The 17,092-nt window shown below is 38.9% G+C and overlaps 1 long non-coding RNA gene across 1 annotated transcript in view; it reads right to left on the bottom strand.

Moving 5' to 3' along the window:
* LOC142052152 (uncharacterized) overlaps positions 1-9,206 on the bottom strand; it is a 41,253-nt gene extending 32,047 nt beyond the window's left edge. Inside the window, exon 1 of the long non-coding RNA XR_012658741.1 lies at positions 9,154-9,206. This is a non-coding gene — a long non-coding RNA (uncharacterized LOC142052152). The remainder of the gene's footprint in view (positions 1-9,153) is intronic.
* Positions 9,207-17,092: the final 7,886 nt, after the last annotated feature.

Here is a 17,092-nt window from a genome sequence, read left to right as displayed (position 1 = left end):
ACCTCAATGTCCTTCTTGTAGTGAGGGACCCAAAACTGAACACAGTAGTTGAGGTGCGGCCTCACCAGTGTTGAATACTGGGGCATGATCACCTCCCTGCTCCTGCTGGTCACACTATTCCTGACACAAGCCAGGGTGCTGTTGGCCTTCTTGGCCACCTGAGCACACCGCTGGCTCATGTTCAGTCAGCTGTCAAGCAACACCCCCAGGCCCTTTTCCTCCAGGCAGCTCTCCAGCCACTCCTCCCCAAGCCTGTAGCGTTGCATGGGGCTGTTGTGACCCAAGTGCAGGACCCGGCGCTTAGCCTTGTTGAATCTCATACCGCTGGCTCTGGCCCAATGATCCAGCCTGTCCAGGTCCCTCTGCAGGGCCTTCCTGCCCTCCAGCAGATTGGCACTTCCACCCAGCTTGGTGTCATCTGCAAACTTACTGATGGTGCACTCAGTCCCCTCATCCAGATCATCAATGAAGATACTGAACAGGACTGGCCCCAACACTGAGCCCTGGGGAGCACCACTCATGACCAGCTGCCAGCTGGATTTGACTCCATTCACCACCACTCTCTGGGCTCAGCCGTCCAGCCAGTTGTTAACCCAGCACAGAGTGCGCTTGTCCCAGCCGTGAGCAGCCAGCTTCTCCAGGAGAATGCTGTGGGAGACAGTGTCAAAGGCCTTACTGAAGTCCAAGTAGACACCGTACACAGCCTTCCCCTCATCCACTAAGCGGGTCACCTTATCATAGAAGGAGACCGGGTTAGTGAGGCAGGACCTCCCTTTCATAAACCCATGCTGGCTGAGCCCGATCAGACAAATGCACAATCGCATCTGTGCAAACCGAAGAAGGTGACAAGTCAAAGCATTGCACAATTGCATATATTTTACTTTCTGTTGCTAGGACACCACAGCCACCACTGGAACCTGTTCCTGTTCTTGTTAATGGACTTACAGGTCTGCGTGATGCACGGCCAAGCCCTGAGGCCTCACCTTCATGCCGTCAGCCTGGACTGCAGACCCGTCTTCTCAGGCCCTGCATAACTGGCCTGCTGGACTGTGGCAGACATTATGCAATGGCTGTTGCTTTGCAGGTCTCCAATAGACATTAAAAAAAAAAAATGCTAAAAGGAAACATTTCATGAGTCTGGATGCTTCAGTGACCTCGATGCTTTTCTTTATACCTTGAAAAAGTCATAATTCTTCTCTCCAGGCAGCTTATAGCTAGTAACATAGTAATGGGATCACTCAAGAAAGTATTAAGTATTTCTAAAGGTTTTGGACAATATAAAAAACAAACAAACAAAAAAAATCTGTCACTGAAAGATAACTTTCTACTTAAGTTCAGTTCAGCAAGTTTCTGTAAATAGCTTAGGACCAATACAAAAGCCACCAATAATACAACCTCTTCACAGTGAGCGTCGGAGTTCAGTGAATATAACACAGTATAACTTGGGTGGGTTGTGGCCTAATTCAGTTTATGCTTTGACCTAATCCATGAAGTGCATGGTACATGGCAACTGTAAAATGAACTGTGTACTAGCACTGTACAGTACTGGTGCTTCTTACTGGGAGCAAGGCCAGATTTTTTGGCCTTAATTGAATCTGTAGCATCCATTCAGACCCTCTGTGTCAACACTAAACTATTTTGAGCAATATCACTAGTTGGCTGAGGCCTCCTTTTATTGCCTGGACCATGTCTGAACCTCTGAAGCAATGTTTTACATTATGAGGTAGAGTTTTAGGGTATAAAGTCAGGCTACGAGGATACAACTGCCATGAAACTGTTATGTTGGGACCTTTTTTGTTGTTTTTTTTTTTTTTTTTAAATTCTTTTTTTTTTTTTGGACTGCTTAGAACTTTACACTTACTGACAAGGGTTTAGGAAAATCGTGGCTGCCAGACTGAACCATTTGTTATTGTGCCATGATGATAAGCATTGCAGTCAGTCATTTCACCACCATCACAGTCAGCCCTAGGGACTACATTTGTCAAGATCCAACAATGAACACTTTAAGATTGAGTAGTTGCGAGATTAATTTTTGTAAACATGTATATACATTACTTCCTTCAGTCTGCAAAGATGCAAAGGTGAGCCACTCATTCCAATACCAGACAGCTGAGATAAGACAATACAGCATATACTTTATTCATATATTTGTTTCTTGTCTCAGTGTGGCAGGTCCCCTTGCACTGATACTTGCAAGTGTCTAGACAGACATGATCACTATTCAGTAGGAATTGTCTATAAACTCTACACCTTGTACATGCATTTAAAGAAGAGTTGCTGAGGCTCAGGACACAGCACCAGTTGTGATTGTTTCTGTTTACATAAATGCCAAGATCTTAATTTCCAGAGTTTTCTGCCTCAGTAACTCTTCCCACTCCAAATGAAAGACTGACCAATTATCCAAGCGTCCATCCTCCTTCCGCTCAACAAAATCTTGTGCTGCAGATGGTGCAAATGGCCTGGCATATTCAAAATCCAGTATATTTGTCTCTGAAAGACTGCCAAAGACAGCAAAACAGTTCACGCGTAAGGTAAAGTGGCAGAGCCCTCTGGAAAATTTTGCCCATTTATAGCACATCTGACCCCAGACAGGGCTCTCGGCTCCCCACTTTGACAGGAGGTGCACGTGCAAGTCTTTGTACCTCATTGCCTAAATAACTTTGAGAGTCAAGGCCAGGAAGCCTGCCTAAAAATAAGTTTCCAGATGAAGATTCAGCAACATAACCTGATACAAACGTTAGAGTGACGCAGCCTTCATTGTCTCAAAGTGCTTTGGTACAATTTTCCTGAACAAAAAATGTTCAGAAATTGCTATCAAGTTAACATCACAATTACCATTTCATTTTCATTTGTCAGGAACTTACTCCTTTGAACATTTAGATCTTTTGAGTACAAGTAACTAACAATTTTCTGTGAGATATTGTGGTTACAAACCACAGTGCGTGGCCACACTGAAACCTGATGGAAGTTTCCTACTGCTGCTCACCTTTAGGAAAACGCAGGAGTTAAATCAAAAGGGTGAGATATTCCTGAGAACCACTACCTTACCCATATCACTGTGCAAGGCTCACTACTGCAAATTCTGTTTTTCTTCAAGTATTCGCATATTATCCTGAATGCAGACAGAGCTGAAGCATGCTGCACAGCTCATAAGACCTATTAAAAACCAAATCGTTCAATAAGAAGGGAGGATTCATATAACTGTGCCCTTCTCCTTTTTGATATATCTTCCCCAGCACCAACTTCACAGAAAGAAATTGGGAGAGCAGTACTGTGGGTGAGAATTTTGTTCTTGGCTGAATATCTCATGATATTTAGGAATGGGCAATACAGAGCAAGTTCTGATACCACAACAGAAAGGGAAAAAACATAGCAAAATCTTAACAAGATTTTTCTTCCGTTTCACATACATGTGTCCCTAGAGCTCATGTTTATTTCTCAGCAATGTGAAAAAGCAACTTAAAATAAAATTTTGCAAAGGGTACAACCATACGATTCACCCATGTGTGTAAAAGACCCAAAGAGAAAAAAAAATAGTAGGGACAAAACTCAAGTTTTTAGAGGGCTGAGAAAATAATATAAAAAAGAATAACTATGCACTTGAGAAAAATGATATGGAGGAAACATATGGACGCAAAGAAGAAAGTAGATATAGTGAGAATATGGGCTGCAACTCCCTTCCCCATTGTGGTTTTGTAGAGAGAAGCCAATGCTCTGAACTAAGAATTCTAAAGTAAAACCGGCGTTTGATTTTAAGGTAGATGTTGATCACAAAATGTATATGGTGGCTCACCTGTGGAGCCTTCATAGCTGCTGTCATCAATAGTCATTGTTAATGCTCAGGAGAAGCTCAGGAGTGTGAGAAAAAGTATGTGTACTGTTCCCAACACTACTTTTCACTAATTTTGTAATACTGGGAAGCTCAGTTCAGCTCCCATACTTCAGCATTTCTAAAGGTCTGACAACAAAATAAACCTTCACAATATGTTTGTGGAAAGCGTCTAACTACCAAAACGTAAATATACCTTAAAAACTATATTCCCCCTACCACAAAAGACATTAAAGAACAGCCCATCTCTTTCAAATTATTATTTTGAGGTGCATAGTAACACAAATCAGCTGTTTGCTCTCTGGAAAACAGTGAATTTGCCATGATAAGTGAACGTGTACTGGGAACAATGTTTTTATTTTTTTAGAATAGCAGGAACAACGCCCCCTTTTCAGTTAAATTTAAAAAGAAAAAATTTTGGCAATTCTGCTAGGATAGCATCATCCCCATTTTGTTTTCTGTTCTGCTAAATTAAACTTCCACATTCATCAGAGTTCTGTGGGATGAGTTCCTGCTTATGTTTCGGAGTTATATTCCTGATGAGCATGCTCTGAGCAGAAGCAATAGGTTCTCCAATAAATATGAGGTGTATTTGAAGAAAGAGACAATGACAGAATGGCTACCGTATGGGCAACATAATGCATTCAACAGTTATAGTACTTAGCATAAACAATATTGTTGACTGATAACAAATAGACTCTTCTTTAATTGATGTAACAGATAAAACCACTCTTCTGTCAAATTAAACTTTGGAAAATGAGTCCACCAGCCCTTTTAATCTACAGCCTGTGAAGATTAAAGTTCATGTTCCAGATGGCCCAAAAATAACCACTAAAAGCTTCCAGCTGTGCTTGAATTACCAAGCCAGTGCATATGATCCACAAGTTTGGCATATTATGAATCAAGCCTATAGTGATGGAGAAGGGGAAAGAGGAGGAAATGAAGACAAAACGAGGAATATTCCCTTAGTTTTAGATATCTGTTTTAGGCAAAATATAAGGTTAATTACCCTGAGCTGCTTTTCTTATCAGGAAAACAGGGATCAGTCCCATCAATTTCTGGCAGAACTGTTTTCTGGAGGAATCCATACTGTGTTCTCTCCAGAATCCCACCTGGTCTGGCAGCTTAATCTAACACCTTCAAGCTGAACAGCACAAATAATCCTCTAAGACTAACAATGATTTTTCAGATCATTAAATATGTTACTGGCGGATATTAAGGGCGTTTAGGCAAATGGGTTTGTTATGGCATTCCATTCTTCTGCTTTGCGTTACTTCAGAAGAGGACACTGAATCCCCAACAAAAATGAATTTTTTTCGCTTCCTGCAAATAACTGAGAACATCAGCTGAAGGTATCATTATTATCATTACAGGAGTTTTTAGAGATCTGGCTAGGGGAATGTGACTGCAGAGTTCATTGCAAGTGGTTTGCACAAGTTTTCTGTTCCAATTAACAACCAAAGCTGTTAACTTCTGCCCTGATTAGCTCAGTTGCCACAGAACTACCATTCAGATTTAAAAGGCGAGAAAGTCAGATGTTTGTATAAGACTAAAAGGGAAGAAAGAACAAGCATAAGAGACTTAACAATTTAGCATGCCCTACTGTTTAGACTATGAAATACACCAAACAGAATAGAAAGAGAAGTACAAAGATGAAATAAAATGTGGGGTTTCTACAATCATGGTATGAAGTGACTACCAGCCATAAAGAACAGCTGATGATTAATGCCTAGATACTAAATACAAACTTCGTCCCGAGCTACATCTCTGATACATTCTTCCATAAGCCTAACCTGACGGTAGCCGGCACGTAATGGTTCAAAAGCCAGATCTCAGAGATCTGACTACAACTGGACCAAGGCTTCTGTATTTGCAGACAGCAACTGAGTCTTCCCAAGGTCTAAGAACAAAAATGGCAGCTGGTCAGTAAAACACACTCTTTCAAACTTAAACAACCAACACAACTTCTCCCTAGAAGAGAATAAAATGAGGAAAAACAATCAGAAAATTATCAAAAAGAAGACATACTAAATTTTTCAGGTTTTGAATAGCAATTTGGAGAGTATTTAAAAGTAATGTTCTTATATTTTGAAAAAAGCTTGGGTAAAGAATTGTCATGAAAGAAATATTTAAAATGGTCCTGTAGAGGAGAGGGTGAAAGAGGAAGATAAATAATCCCCTGAGAAACTGTGGAGGAAAGGAAAGTGGTCTTAAAAATATGAATACAGTCCCCTTCCAAAACACATCAAAAGAAAAAGATGACTAAAGATGTTAGTTGTAAACAACTCCTAGCAGGAAGCCAGAGGTTCACAAAGATTCATCTTTCTACAGGCAGACGATAAGAAACAAGCTGAGAAACTCAAGCGTAGTAAACTGCTAGATTAGAAAAGTATTTATTCATGTGTGTGCTCTGAAGGAAAAAAAGGAATGAAATAGCATTGAAGACAAAGCACCAAACCACAGATATTTCTGAATATATAAACCTGCAACATAACATCCATTTCTCATCATAAAGTCCCGATTACCTTAGTAAGAAAAGGAAAGCTTTACCACAGAAACTGATAGACGTTTTATGGTAGAGCACAAAGACAAACAGAATTTTATCTGGTCACATCGTCATGTTTTGTTGTTCGGACTTGCTGAGGTGTCAAACCAGATCATAGTGTAGATTAAGATAACGCAGACATTAGTGTGTCCTGGGAGGCAAAGTTAAGTGAATAGAGCAAAGGAAAGAGAAATTTGGGAAAGTTTGTTGATGAATCACTTTTTTTTGTTTGTTTAATAAAAAATAAAAGAACCTCTCCTTGTTCATGAACACCCTGCAAAACATGACCATGCTGCCAAGCCTCTCTCCTTAACATTAGGATTTATCAGACTTTCAGACTGAAGAAACATATAAGTATAATGGAAAAAGTTGAAAACATCTCTTTCTTAAGGTAAGAGCATTTTTGGGATGCTCTTAAATGATATTCAGGAGAAGGTGGAGACAGATGAGAAAACAGTTCCACAAAGTTGCTGGAATTAACCCAGAAATTTTCCTCTGCTTCCTTGTGCACAGCAGGGAAAATAAACTCCCTCCCACCACCATACTAAGAAAGATGGTTCATACTAGGGTCCTATTTCTCATGCTGTGAACATTAAATTAGACAACAAACAGATAACCAGTAGTCAAATGGATTGTGCTGTGTTTTGAAAAGCTTTTATGCTATCATCAGAAAAATCACATTTTAAGGGAGGCAGCCACAAAGGTACTCATAGAAGTGTAAATGGAAGAGAAGAACATGCCAAAAATGAGTTTAAAGCCCCCAAATTACTTATCCTAAGAACAGGAGAAGTAGGTAGGTTTCCTTTGTGAGGCATTACAGAGTTTTCCTGTGACAGCCAGTCTTCCTTTTTTCTTTTCAGAAGTGCAAGAATGACACCATGAAACGAACAGCAGTGGAATTTAAAACCAAGAAAAGAGAACATTGCTTCCAGCTATTCATGCTCATAATCTGTGAAATTTATGGTCTGAGAAGACAGCATTGAAATTAGCTATCCCTTCTTTGAAATGAGCTCAGGGTTCTAGGATCTGTCTAACAACTTTTTGCTTTTTAATACTAAAATACAGGCAATCAAAAGTCAAACTAGCAAAATTCAAATTAGCAAATGTTTTGAGATATTTTTCTTCCTTTACTTATAAGGATTAGTCTTTGGCAAAAACACACTAATTGCGAGGGGAAGTTTTTTCCTTTTTCCTGGCAAACCTTCTCAAATTTTTTTGACTGTAGCATTCCCACACTTTACCACAAAAAAAAACCCGCAACAACCCAAGAGAGATAAAATTTAAAGGTATTGAACCAATGCATTTCACAACTGAAAACCACCATGCACATGCTTCCATGACCCAGTAACACTGTACCTGGAGAACCGAGTGACCACTTTTACACAGGGCACTGAAAAACTTCATTTGCTAAATCAGCTAAGGCTGTTGAATCCAGATAGCTTTGAGATAAGAAATGAATTGGGTCTGATGACAAAAACATGAAGCAATCTATTAGCTCTATGCAGCCTATTAGTGCTAAATTTTAACTGAATTTTCAGTTGCAATGTAAAAGTCATAACCAAAAGTCCACCGATGTCACAGTTGCCAAACATAATTTAGGAAATCAGAAGTTTTCATTTAGTTTCAAGCACTGTTTGTATATACATAATGAGTATCAGTAGTACTTCTAATGCCTTTTTTCTTAAATATGAAATGGAAGGCAGGGAAAATACATGACTGGGGCCAGTTTTAATGAAATAACTTAATGACAAAACCATAGCTGTGCTCTCACCTTAGTCTGAAGGCAAGAGAGATCAAACTAAGGCATGGACGGAAGAGAAGAAAGTATAAGTACAGAGAGAACACAGAAACAAAAGGGGCAAGCTGAAACTTTAGTAACAGTTTCCAAGAAAGAAGCAAGATCAAAGATTCAGAAAGAGGCAGCAGTGTGACAAAATAAAAAACCTGAGGGAAAAAACAGAGAGGAGGAAATGGCTGCTCAGGAAAACTCTGGATCGTTCCATCCCAAGATGCTGTGGAGTTTTACTCTTTCACGTCTGACTGGAAGGTATTTGGCCAGTACAGACCTTTTACAGGAAAATACCAGAGAGTGAGCATAAAACCTCCACCCAAGTGTGTTAGTCCTGGCCTATTACTGTGTGTATTAACAACAGATAATTGCACACGTGGTGTCTGGGAGATTTTGCCTTGGCACAACAGAAGGTGCCTTCATAGGAGTGACCCAAGGAGCTGAGTGTTACAGCAAATGGAGCAGGAAGCTACAATTTTATTAAATCAAATTTAATCAATTTATTATCTTCAACAGCTGCTTTAGAAGTCTCTTCTGTATTCTGCACTTGACTTTATTTAAGTGCTTTGTACAAACAGAACCATGGTGGTGCAAGCTTGTGAAAGATAATGGTAAGCTTGGTGCTAAGGATACTTGGATACAAAGGGAAATACTTAGCTACCTGTTTTACTCCAGCTAATGCTTACACAACAGAACTTGGTTTATTACTATAAAAAAATTATACTGAACCTCCTTCTTATGCCCCCCCCCCCCCCCCCCAAGTTTAGCAGGTAATTAAAAAAAAATTGTCACTGAGGAGCAAAACTATATACCTTAGGTAGTTATATAGTTCTTAGAATCAAGAATCATCAATAGCTCAAACTTTTCTACCTTTCTTGATGGATGAGTATTGAATGAACAGAAGCAGAGGGAGAAAAGCTAGGAATTAATCCTTAGACCACTTCTACAGAAAACTTCCCCATAAACATAGTGTGGGGAGTATCTTCTCACCTCTTAAAACAATGCTGACTTGCTCCACAGTTGGCTTCTGTATCCAAAGTTGCTTTTCCTGGGAATAAAAAATTAAGAACGTTCAGAGATGTCAACATATATGTTTTGCAAAATGTTACCTATTTACAAAGCTGTCAGTTGCAGCAGGGTATTTTCTAACTCACCTGGGCCAGTCACAATGAAATTCAGCTAACAAACCTCTGCAGATCTGGACAACTTCCAAAGAATAAAGGAAAAAAAAAAGAAACCAACCAACAAAACTTGTAAGCCCTAAGAAGTCAAGGTTTGGGAACAGCTGTACCTTTCTGCCCAGGATCAGCCGCTGAAGGAAGACTGGCATCTACCTTCTTTTCAGGGCTCACTGTCTCAGGAAGACTGTCACGATCTCCTCAAAGCCACCTCAGGCTTTGACTGACCTTCTCGCACCCATAGTAGCACCCAGAGAATATCTTTGTGAAGCCTTTCACTGCCACACCTGTGTCCACAAGTATTATAAAAAAGTATAGTGTAGTTTGACAACTCATTACAAGAAAATAGTCCACATTTTTGTCTAATGTTTCTTTAATCTGAGGGTGATCAGACTTTATAGGTTTTGGGTTTGGGGCCAGGAAGGTTGTTTTTGGTTTGGTCAGGAATGAGAGCAAGAGAGTTTCATTGTTTCTGTTTTCTAGGTCAGGCAAGCAAATACTACAATTGCTGTGGGTAACTGTTGTCTCAAGCTGGCTTGTGTTAGGTGTGCTAAGACAACAGGGTCAGTCCCATGTAATTAAGCAAAGAAACTGGGAGCCCTTCTTTGGAACAAACTTTTTCCTTCTTCAGGTCTGCCGGCTGGTTAAAGAAAGCCCTCAGGACTCTCGTGTCTTCTGGTAGCCTATCTCCAGCATGTTGCTGTCCTTAGCACACTTTATCTCAGCTGGACTCCTCTCTATGTCCTTCAGTGAGAAGGCAGCACTATTGTATTTTTTTCCAACAGACCAGACCCAGCTGCTCTCCTGGGTCATTAAGGAGCGCCTTCACTTTGCCGCAGTATTCAAGCTTACCAATTCATAAGGCAAAAGTAGAAGAAAGGTTTCTAGTTTAAAAAGCCATAACCATTGTCATAGTACTTCTCATTAAAACATACTTTGTGCATCGAAATCCTGAAAAATCTGAACCTTCTTACTAAATAAATTGCCTGGTTCCTGCTCATCAGGATCTGTCTGTTAGGTCTGTATTATAACAGGATTCTGATGGGCTGGAAAACAGCACCTCATGAGAACTAGAAGAGGTAAGCTTTACAGTTGTCTCTGATGTTATTGTCCAGGTTTTAACACTAAATTATTAATTAACTCTATCTCAGGGGTTATTAGTCCCACCTGCAGAATGTTTCAAAGTGGATGGCATGTTGCTAGTTTCTCTCTGAATGTGTGAGGATTACAGAACCACATCGTACAAACTGAGACCGAGTTGTTTTGCCTGCAGTGCTCATTTCAGTGAGGGACTAACAGATAACAAATGTTATCTGTTACCAATGGCAGTACTACCTTATTTTCTTTTTGTTAAGTATTTTATTAAAAACTACATGAATAAAATGCCCAGACATGCTTCTTTCAGTGAACAGTGTAATTTTTTAGTCTAAGAGTGCAGTACTCAGACAGCTGATAAACTCTGACCAGCTTTTCCCAATAACTGTTTATCAGAACATAGCATACAACTAGTGAATTTTGACCCTTTGTCTGACATATTAAAAACCTGAAACAAGATCAAACTATGGATACATTTGACTTAATCTCCCTGAGTGACTGCTTATCAAGAAAGAAAAAGGACAATACTTAAAGAACAATATTATTCAAGCCTTCATAAATTTGACTGCACTCACAGTTTCTTTTCAAATAGCAGGTAACAAAAAAATCCTGTATTTTTTTTCCTTCATTCCTACAGCTTCCTACTTTATCAACTAATGGCTTTAAACATTTTTGCATTTATTTTAACTCTACAGCAACATCAACAGTTACCTCTTAATTTGTCAGAAAAATGCTTTCTTAGGAAACTTTTTCACTTTCCCTGTTGTTTATTAAAAGTGTGCTTCTCTCACAAATTTCCAGCATTATCACTGTGTCAGCAGCTACCAACAGATACCATCAGCCACTGAAACAGAAACATTATATTGTTTCAGTCCGTTCATATCTGTTTGGTTTTCATACAAAGAACTCGGGGTACCAAAATGAGATATACTGGAAAATTAGCAATTATTAAAAGAATTGAGTCCTCTATTTCTTCCTCTTAAAATAACAGATGATATGGATAACATAGATCCTTATCCAGTAACAAAGTAAATACTATTATTACTAGTAGTAATCTCACAAAACTATACTGAAGTGACACTTACAACCTTTGAATAATTTCAGGCTTTCATAAACATAGTTATCTTGTAAAAAGAACCAAAAAAATTTAAAAATTATTACAGCAGGTTTGACCTTTGGCCTTTCATTTTCAATGCTGCAACAGAAATGTTCTGCTTAAGTAACTAAGGAAAACATAATGTTAGACAAAATGAAACACATGGAAAAGAAGTTTCAAATTATATCTTTAATATTCCTTTCTCTCCTGTTTTTGCAAAGTCTGCTTGTCTTTGTTTTCTCTAATAGGGAAAGTTTCTTGCCAAATTATTTCTACCTAATTTCTTAGTCTTGTGTAATATAAACAAAATAATTAAATCATTTTTACATTAATTTGTGTCCAGTCTCTTCATGCAGAGACTTGGTTGCTTTGCTCTGCTGTTTTGGTAGCCCAAGTAACCGCAGTTCTTAAGATGGTCCAGTGCGCCATGCTTATCTTTCAAAAGAATTGATCCAGGCAGTAAAGTGAACTGAGTAACCAAGCTGACCTCAGATCAGTGCTGTTTCTTATCCTTTTCTAAAACATGAGAGAGACGGAGCCTCTGGAAGTTTAAGAAAAGGTCTAAGCAACTCTCTGTTGTCAACTTCACAGAGCCAGAACAGCTATTCGGCTACTTCTGCATTTCCAAATAGCCGATTAGTGTATCTCCAACTGTTTCCTAGTGTTTTCTAAGAGTAGCCTTCATACATTCACATACCCGTACCGCTACCTTCCAACAAAGACTTCTGTGCTCTGACACCTTGCACACTGAGAACAAATTTGCCTCTCATGAGAAACCTGCAGCTTTAGTAAGACAGCTAGCGGGTATCATCTCCCATAGTACACTTTGTACACCTTCCTTTGACAGCTTCTTAGGAAAACCTCTAACCGTCTTGCTAGACTTCTTTACTGACCTCTATTTCATGAAGTTTTTTTACCATACATTTTATTCCATGTTGCGAAGAATGAATAGCAAGAAAGCAAAAGCATTATAGCTCACTGCATTTTTTATTTGCGAAGCTGAAGAACATTTCTACAGAACAGACTTGAGGCCTAATTCAGCACCTTTCAGGTACTGAATTTCATCTAAGAAATACAGATTCCCATCATTGCCCATTTCACAGAAAAAAAAAAAAAAGAACCCGTAACCTTAATCTGTCTGCTTATTTATATAAGAAAATAAAAAAACAAAGACTTCCAGAAATTAAGTTAAAAGCAAAATATAGTGCATTGTGAAAGAGTCTTCTGGAGAAAAAGAGAGAAGTACATTGGAAATATACTATTTTAATAGAAAAAGGAACAATAGGGCTAGAGAGATTTATTGCAGTCTGAATATTGAGTAGTATACATGACCCTAATAGGAGTTTTCCATTATACATTCCCATGATTCAAGTGTTTCAAACTTCTTCACAATAGAATCATCCAAGATCTACAGCCTATGTGACAAGTAGCTTTGCAGGTGTTGACGTACCAAGTGGTATATTCTATAGCAGATATATATATTTTTTTTCTTCCTCAAATACACCCTTTTAATATGTGCTGCCTTCAGAAAAAGAGCAAAGCAATGCTCCTTTCAGAGAGAGAGGAAGCAGCTACCCTTGACATACTCCAAATATAACTGGGGTCCTTGGAGTCCCCAGGGATGCTTTTAGGGTAATGAGTTCTACTGGGAAATATGGTCATTTTTAATGGCCCCAGAAATGCTTTGCAAGCCCCCTGTTGGCTTTTATGCAGGCAGATTATATGTTTTGAATTTATAGTAGTTTTACTGTTGTTCTCCAACAGAGAACGCCCTTCCCAGCATCCAGCGTGTTTGTGTATCCATGCTTAAACCACTGCATTTCCAAATTGCTGTGCTATTTGTTGTTAGAGGAATGCTGAACTGATGGCACAAGAAATTAAGTGACTGGAAAACTAAACAACCTGTTCTCTAGTTTTTATGTTTGTAGCTTATCATATCAAGAAATCATATACTTTCACACCAGAGAATACAAAGCATTCCAAATACCATAGAATTTAGGATTAAGAGGGGAAAACAGAGTTTTAGGTTCATAAGCCATGCCTAAGGTTTCCAGTCACTGGCCCTTAAATTTTAAGACTCTACAACTGAATGTAGGCACCTTAAATGTTGGCAATTATCAGAATTTACAATCTTGCTCCTTTATTGTTTTCTCTGCCGACATCTTGAATTTGATTGATTTAACTGTGCAGACCTCCCAGCTGTGAAAACTGCCTGTTCTACTATCACCTGCCTAATAACAGTCATATATTTAGCTGCATCCCCTAACTGCCTACTGGTGGTACATTTCTAATAAGTGATTTGGCCTGGATTTAGGCAAGGCGTCAGACATCAGAGGTTCTGTCTCCTAATAACACTCCCTTAAGCCATCTACCTCCTTTGCCTCTTAAGTTGTTTACTAAGCAAGATAAATGAGCTTGCCCAGACAGGACAACGACAATAGTTGGCAGATACATTGCTCACACAGCTGACCCTACTCAATTTTGAAACAAAATAAATCTATGCTGTTTTGTTTTATGTATGACTTATTAAATTACTGATATATAACTTGTCTGCCCCAGATTGCAGGGCACCGCTAATGCACTGAGCTGCAGACACTACGTAACCTTACAAAAATCAAAAAAGGTTTACATTAAAATTAACATGAAAAAGAGACAGGTTCAGATGGAATGAGAGATGAGGGGAAAAAAAAAAGGTTTGCCTGATTGTCTTCTGGGAACCCAATATGTTATCAACTGCCATGATTTACAAAGCAACTGATGAATGGGAAAGACAGGTATGACACATTAAAGCTATTCATTCAGAAGGTGGAGTGGCAATGCTTCAGAAATTGCTCTATCCAAGGAGTATCTGTTGAACCTCCATAACTAGAAACACTCAGAAACATCCTGCGAAAGCATTATAGTTATTGCTGATTTGAGAAAGATCCATAAGAACTATCAGTTCGAGGCTAAACATTTTTAGCTAGGACAAGGAATTTAGGAAATACTGGGTCTTGAGTTCTCTTTGCTGCTTCTTATTAAACATGCAACATGCTGGTATTTGGGTCAACAAAACAAGATCTTGCTTAATTTTATACAATTATTATTATAATCCAATTCATGGGGAGCTCACAGAGAAAAGAAAATAAATTTTTCTTAGCTTGGAGAACAACCCTAAAACTATCTAGCACGTTAATTCCAGGTGGGGGGGACATTTGTGCCTTTCTTTACAGGAGACCTGAATAGAAAAGGTCAGAATGAACCCCATCAGGGAAGGTCTATACAACACAGAGATTTATTCAGGAAAAACTTTGGAAACTAACAAACTAAAATGAACTCTCCCCAGAAAGCCCTTGAAAAATATCAAGATCTACCTCCAACACACCCAAAGGCAAAAACCTGGGGCTTTGTTGTATTCTTCAGGGGTTTTATTTTCTTTCAATTTCTAATAGAAATCAATGAATTCTGTTGTTCATCGCATTATCAGTGAATGTTGTGTAATAGTTTTAAAAATTATGTTCGGCATGGATTTGGCCAGGTCATTGGAAAGGAGGAACACAATTCCCTCTCCCCATATGAGCAAAGGGATCTTTCACTCTTTAGTCTTTAGATATTTGTTGTTTGCCTGGTTGGTAGATTTTTTTTTTTCATAAAGTAACCCCTAGTTGCACAGCAGACTCTGCTCCAGACTTTCCATACTCTCCAAGTTTGTTCCCCCTCCTGGGAGTTTATTGTGAGCATGGATACTCTGATGCATGAAATCATCTCCATTGTTCTTCACATTCTGTTAGTAAGAACACAGATCATTTATAAATAACTAACATATTGGATGGATAAAGTGTGAATCACCATACTAGTCAGAAAATACTTTAACATGGCCTGCAGTGCTCTTCCTACCCAGTGACTCCCTCCCAACCCCACTCCCTACCAGTTTGAGGGTAGCTTCTTAAAACAGCACTTGAAGAACAACATAGGTATAAGCTAACAATATAATTTTAAGTGTTGGATGAGGCTGGATGGAGTTGGGAAAGTGCCAACCACTCTGCAGTTTCTCCATTTTCTGCTAGCAAAAACCTGAGTAATTCCCTTAATTCCAGTTTCCCCCTCATCTGTTTTTGCACTGACCTCACAAGTACACTGCAAAAACTATGCAGAGATGTCTCAGATGCTTGTGCTGAAGGCAACTATAAAAGTTCAAGTTTTCAGTTTTTGTAGGACAAGAGGAGACAGTTGGATACCTTCAGAGTGGAGAGAGACAATGAATTCTGCTGTGTGAGTGATCAGAGAGTTGGGGCTTAAGCATACCCTGGAGCACTAAGCTAAAATCACAGTTTAAATCAGCCTCATGACCTCAATCACAATGTCACACAAAACACAAAAGTCAAAAAGCCACCTAACTTGCAACCAGAACATAAGTAAAATCACAGGGACAGGGGTTCAGAATGAACACAAAGATCAAGATCCGAAATATAATGGCAAGAGGTTTTTTCCAAGCACTTCCACCTGTAATGATCAGATACACCAGATGACACATGATTTAACTAAACCATTTTGTGCTAGATTAGTTAAAATAAGGTAAAAATAATTTTTTTTCAAAACAATGGATTATATTTAAAATGTAGTTGCATATTTTTAAGCACAACCAGAACAAGTGCCAGACTATTTGTTTAGTTCACCTCTTATCTCCATTGTTTTAGGAGGAGATCACTAGCAAGAAGTCACTTCTTTTACCTCCTTTCTGAGGCAACAGTTAATTCCAAGAGACACTATAGCAAATCTAATTAAATACCAGTCCAAGAAATATTCCCAGTGCAGCTCTTTGCCTTGCAGGATACTTTCTTCTCTCTGTGTTTTCAGAGTTAGGGGCTTTTCACTTCTGTTCTTTGCCATCCTGACACAAGACCTAGTCAAGCAGAAGATAAAATGTATAAAACCACAGAAATGTTTATAGAAAGGAAATGTTTTTGATTCAGCTTTGAGTAGTTGTAGCATGCTGCATGTTAATACCAGGCACCTTACTATTTCTCTAAGAACTCACTAACTCCTAACAAATGAAATGTCACTTGCCTTAACACTTGATTACAAAACCATCACTATTTACAAATAGGGGCATAGATCCGTGGGCAGCTCTAGTATTTTATTGTCATATTTGACTAAAGTTTCTTTACACACACTCATTATTTCTGAGATAAGGTCAAATTGTCCATCTCATCCACCTACGTTGCACCCAGTGAGAATCATTAACATTACTTCAAGCATTGCTGTCTTAGCAACAAGAAGTAATGCATGCAGTTTCGTTTCAGGTAGTACAGAAGACAATCGGAGCAGAAACAGCTAGCATGTGCCAGCCATTTGGGTACAGTGACCTGCCCTCAAGTTATTTTGTATACCTGCAGATAAAGGTTTCAGGCAGGGTTTTAAAAAACAAATAAATAAAACTCCGATGTGATGCTACCAGGATTTCCGGACAGCTCTAGTTCAGCCCCCCAGCTTTTTTTTCCTCACTATTTTCACCCACCCTGTGTTTATTGTTCTGTCAATAGTACCAACCTTAGAAGCTGCTCTACTTATCAAGAAAAAT

The sequence above is a fragment of the Phalacrocorax aristotelis genome, chromosome 1 (genome assembly GCF_949628215.1).
Source record: "Phalacrocorax aristotelis chromosome 1, bGulAri2.1, whole genome shotgun sequence".
Taxonomy (NCBI): Eukaryota; Metazoa; Chordata; class Aves; order Suliformes; family Phalacrocoracidae; genus Phalacrocorax; species Phalacrocorax aristotelis.
Note: the sequence above shows the minus strand (reverse complement) of the source record. Positions and strands in the feature narration are given on the sequence as shown.